General features: G+C 32.9%; 1 long non-coding RNA gene across 1 annotated transcript in view; it reads right to left on the bottom strand.

Annotated features, from left to right (window-relative positions):
• Positions 1 to 3,930, bottom strand: part of LOC148126223 (uncharacterized) — a 78,996-nt gene extending 75,066 nt beyond the window's left edge. Inside the window, exon 1 of the long non-coding RNA XR_015743001.1 lies at positions 3,894 to 3,930. This is a non-coding gene — a long non-coding RNA (uncharacterized LOC148126223). The remainder of the gene's footprint in view (positions 1 to 3,893) is intronic.
• Between the last annotated feature and the right edge of the window lie 1,972 nt (positions 3,931 to 5,902).

Raw genomic sequence — 5,902 nt, 5'->3', positions numbered from 1 at the left:
ATTTGTTTCTGTACGAAGAGATGTAACCCGGGATTATGCTGCTTTCAAGAAAGAGGTTTTATGTTTTTATGTTTTATGTTTTGTTTGTTTATGTTTGTTTTTAAAAACCAATAAAATTTACAAAAAAAAAAAAAGAAGAGCATAATGCAAGTCATTCTTTGGGAGAAATTCAAGATAGTTCCTGTGTTCAGGAGGGTCCCTCAGTTTAGACAAATTTTGGAGGAAAAATTCCCCAACTCAAAGTTCTGCCTATTTTGATTTTCAGAAACCCTTGAGAAAAAATTACATCTTGGCCAACAGTATATATATATAGATATAGATATAGATATATATATATATATATATATATATATATATATATATATATATATATATATATATATATATATATATATATATATCTCCTGTTGGCCAAGATGTATTTTTTTTCTCATATATATATTTTCTTGTGAAGTGGAACCATTGCCATGGTGATATCTCTTTGTATCTTGCTTAGCTTTTGAAATTCTAGATGAACTCCAGTCCATTCTATTAGTCAGCCTGATAGATTCAAGAGTACAGCTACCATGATTTGCTCATTTTCCGTATATCAGGAGAAAACATGCTTTTCATCATCTGGAAGAGAAAACAGACATGAGTGGATATCATTTTCTCCTCAGCTATTATGGCCTGCGCTTTAAAATTTAGCCCTGGCTAATACAGAAGCAAGAGAAGAGATTTACCTGCTAATTTTCAGCTTGACAGAGAGAAAAAATTGAGGGCACCTGTTATGTCACAATTCCCCCCATTGAGTAGCATGTAATTTGCATTTTGGGGAACCATTCTATTTCCTCACTTTCTTCGCTGAAGAAAATAAACACAAATAATCCCATACAAAATGACAAGTGACAAGTAAACACAGTCCTGAATGGAGCAGAAAACCAGGTAAACTTTGGTAGATTTCTACATATTGGCAAAAAAAAATCAGAAAATAAAATACAAGCTGAATTGTCAAGACCTTGTTGATGATCCAAACTTTATCAAGGACCTTGGAGTACTCATCTCTAATGATCTAAGTTCTAGAGCCCACTGTAACCACATAGCCAAAAAGACATTAAGAGTTGTTAACCTAAACCTGTGTAGCTTTTTCTCTGGTAATATCACACTACTAACTAGAGCGTACAAAACATTTGCTAGACCAGTACTTGAATACAGCTCATCAGTCTGGAACCCGCATTATGTATCTGATATTAATACAGTTGAGAAAGTCCAGAAATATTTCACAAGAAGAGTTCTCCACTCCTCTACTCGTTGCAGAATACCTTATGCCACCAGACTTGAAATTCTAGACCTAGAAAATCTAGAACTACGCCGCCTTTGGTCCGATCTAAACATAGTATATAAAATCATACATTGCAATGTCCTACCTGTCAGCTTCAATCATAACAATACAAGAGCAAACAATAGATACAAACTCAAGGTTAACTGCACCAAACTTGATTGCAGGAAATATGACTTCAGCGGTTTCTTCCCCAAACCCTAAAAACTTTAACCATAGATTGTGTACTATTGACCTCACCCCTTTCTTAAGAGGTCTGTAGGAGGCTTGAATAAGCGCACCAACGTGCCTGCCATCTCTGTCCTATTGTTTCTTTTTATTTTTCTTATATGTATCCATTTCATGTATTCATAACTATGTTTATACTTATACCTATTATCTTATAATTGCTTAACAAACAAATAAATAAAATAAAATAAAATAAATTTCTTGCAGTTGATTCCAGTTCAGAAGCGACCAGTTAAGATGAAAAGGAAATGCCTGGATGAAAGCAAATATCCCAGTTACATTAAGAATTATTGGTTTTCTTAGCTAAGAACAAGAAGTTGGCTAACCAACAGGGTTCATGCTGTACCATCAATAATCACACAGAAACGGGATTTGTAAGAGCATGCCTGCTTAATTCTCTGACCTACATAACTTTTAATGATGCAGGAAGAGGCCCATCTTTCAAGGCCACTCTATTCAGGTTGTCAATCTCCCAGTTTTAATTTCCTTAGTATCCTAATTCCCAGGTTTTCCGCCCCCCTCTCCTTTGACACTCCCCGAGAAACAGAAATACTCAGTATCTCAGACCCAGATTTTCCAAAACAATTTATCTCCACTGAGGTTATTTAAAATTGTATTGAATCTGAAGCAGAGATATACAGTTACAAGAACTCTTTCTCATATTTTCCAAGTAGAATTCCTCTAGAAATTGCTGTGACTGTTTTTTTTAATATGTACTAAGAGATATTCTAATAACTGTCATTGTCCTCATGTGAAACCCATATACAGGACAGTCACGATGGAACACATAGAAATGGACTAGCCTCAGGCTGGTAAAGCAGAGAATCTATATAGTTTTTCCATACTTATTCAATCTCTATGCTAATTATATATTGAGGATAGGTGTATTGTAAGGCAAGCATGGATTTGGAACTTGGGGTATAAACTTAAATAACCTGTACTATGCTGATGAAGCTGAAATGAACTATAAAGAAGACTAAATTAATGGCAATAGGTACTGTCCTTAAAACTGACAGTGAAGATACTGAAGTGGTGGATATTTTCTCTCTTTTAGAATTGACTAAATTAATGGTCCCAGACTGGGACTTGGTAAAAGAGCAATGCAAATTTTGAATAATATATTCAGATGCCACAAGGTGCCTCTATCTACAATATCATAAGAATCATGCGGACAACAGCTTTTCCCCTGTGACACTTTGTGGAATAAAATTGCCCTTTTGTAAGAATCAGGATGAAATAGTATTGATGCTCTGAATTTCGGTGTTAGAAAAGACTCATGAGAATACCATGATTAGCCAAGAATATGAACCAGTGGATCATAAAACAAATCAAAGTTTTCTTATTATATTTTGAGCGTGGCTCTCTTGAGAATTCTATAATATTTGGAAAGATGGAAGGAAAAAGAGAAGCAGTAAAATGAAATTAATCAACGACAGCAGGTATGATGCTCCATTGAAGAAGTAGACTGGGGGAGATTGTCCTTGACAACAATCGGCCTCTAAGAGTTGGTATTGACTTAATGGCACATAGCCACTTTTTAAAAAAGAGACATTGTCTTAAATTTCAGTGTTGATTCTTTGTTTTGGGCAATTGCCATAATAATAGTACAGCTAGTTCTTGACTTATGTCCACTCACTTAATGAAGACATAACAGCATTGAAAAAAAGTGATTTATGACCATTGCAACATTCTGAGGTCATGTGATGTGACCTTCCCAGCCAGCTTCCCACAAGCAAAGTCAATGGGGGAAGTCAAATTAACTTAATGTTCATGATTCATTGAACAACTGCAGTGATTTACTTAACAACCATGTCAGACTTGACTCAATAACTGCCTTGCTTAGCAACATAAATTTTGATCCCAACTGGATCATAAGGCAAGGACTACTTCTATGTTATATCTGGCAACTTACAACATTTTAAAATAGGTGCTTTCCAATCAAACGTTCAAGGTATACATGTCAACACATTTTTAAAGTTTTAAATTCCAAACCTGGAAGCAAAATTTCACATTTTGCCTACAACATTGGTGTAGTCCAATGCACGCTAAGGGGCGTGCATAAGTGCACAATCATGCCTCCCGTCCCTGTCCTATTGTCCCCATTTATTCGTACCTATTTTCTGTATTCTTACTCATGTTTATATTTATACCTGTTATCTTGTAAGCGATTGACAAATCGAATAAACAAACAAACAAACAAACAAACAAATAAATAAATAAATAAATAAATAAATAAAAAATAATTATTTGCATTGGAACATTGGGTACATTTGTGGCTTTTCCCCCCTGAAGTAACCAATCTCTTTCTGCAGGCATATAACATTCGAATAACAGGCATTATACATACTCAGGGTAGAACTGTTGAATTCTTGGTGTTCTCTGAACTGCAGGAAAACTATCAAATTTAGAGAACATTAAGATCCCAACATATAAAGTTGCTGTAGCATGGGAAACATTGGAAAAGCTGACTTGCAATAATATTAAATGTGCTAGCTGTTGTAAGGGAATCTTGCCAAAAAGATAACTTATCTCCAGGTCAATATTCATATTTGCAATCTTTTATTATGAAATGTAACAGTAGGTGCTATTAGGCATATTCAGCTAGTCAGAGTTTGATCTGAAGTATCATGATTCCAGCTTCTCTATGCCCTTCCCCTGTTTCACCCACCTCCCCACCCCACCAGTCCAGGAAAAAAAGTAAAGTATCAAATGAAACCTAAGGAGGTAGGCTATTTTGTGCTTGGTTTATGATTTTTTTTGATAGTTGTAATTTTTGCAATAGCAATCTTTTGTTTGTGTGTGAAATGTAATATTCCCTTGAAAATGACTAAGATTCAGTGATCATTACCTAGCTAAAATGTTCTTAATGTCCTTTTTTGTAGTAATTTTGTTAAACATTAAAAATAAAGACATAAAAACTAATAGGAGCTTAAAAAGAAGAACAAAAAGGTGTACGAAAGGAAAAGTAGAAAGGAAAACAGAAAAAATAAGAATATAATAGAGCAAAAGAAAAGAAACATATAAAAAGTGACCTCCCCCTTCATCGCAACAAAAAATAAACAATTTTAGTAATATCACCTTCTCTTAAAAAACAACAAATGATCTCTTCTTCCCATAAACCATTATTATTTATAAAGAAATCCTTACAATCTTGGGATTCTTTCGGATTAGCAAAAATCCATTAAGATTACCAGAGACAACAACCTATCTATTTACATCTTTATATTCGTTCCTTTTATTTGTAACAATCTTAATCTTTTGTCTTTTCAAACAATGTCATAGAACTTGATTTCTTTTCTTTTCTTTGTCCCTTCACACAAAATTCTTCAAAGCTTTAACAAGTCTCTTTTGTAAATTCAATATAGGAAAGGTATCCAGGTCACAATCTTGGTGTGTTATTTGTGTATCTTTTTTGATATAACATCTGTTTTCATTTGTATATCTAGTGTAACTCCTTTTTTAAAAAAAATTCTTTGTAGCCTGTCATTTTTTAGATCCAGCTTCAAATCTGTCTCAGACTTATCTGGTAAAACTTGTTCTTCTTCCATAATACCTTTTTAAATACAATCTATGTAAAACAGCAACTACTCTTAAAATTAACTTCCAGGTCCATTGTTCAAAAATATCCTTCAAGGTCTCTTAGTTCTAATTTATTTATTTAATCTCAACTTAAATCATTACACTTGTATCTTTTGTCCGTTCTTTTTCAATTATCCATTTATCTTTCTCTTAAACACAAACTTTTTCCTGTAATGACTGGTTGAAGTATGACACCTTTCTATTTCCCCCCCAAATTTAACACTTAAAATTAGACATAGTTTCTATTCTGATTCTGCTTAGTACATTCTACATAACATTTTAAAATATAAAACATAATAATCTTATAGTATATTAAAAATAGTGTCCCATAACAAATTAGTTAAACTAAGAGAGTGAAAAGAGGGGAGAAGATATATGCAAAATGTAGAATTTTAAATAAGATATGAAATAGTATATAAGCTGAGCATGAATTTGATTTACGTCTGTACAAAAAGTTATAACCCGGGGTTAAGCCGCTTTCTAAAAAGAAGTTTTATGTTTTTATGTTATGTGTTTTGTTAGTCTATGTTTGTCTATTGAGGAGTAATGAAGTTGGATAAGAACATATGAAATAGTAATAATATGAAATATAGTAATATGAAATATATGAAAGTATAAGTCTAATGAATAAAGGAAGAAACAGTAAGAAGGTGGAAAACATGTCTTATTTGTTTTGTTAAGTAGTTGTTAGAAAAGATGTTTTATGTTCTTATGTCTTATGTTTTGTTTGTGTACTCTCTTTGAAAATTAATAAAATTTGTTTTAAAAAAAAATATC

The sequence above is a fragment of the Pseudonaja textilis genome, chromosome 3 (assembly GCF_049901715.1).
Source record: "Pseudonaja textilis isolate UNSWEBS1 chromosome 3, rPseTex1.2, whole genome shotgun sequence".
Classification (NCBI taxonomy): domain Eukaryota; kingdom Metazoa; phylum Chordata; class Lepidosauria; order Squamata; family Elapidae; genus Pseudonaja; species Pseudonaja textilis.
The sequence above is the reverse complement of the archived record's forward strand: the minus strand, read 5'-3'. Positions and strand labels throughout refer to the sequence as shown.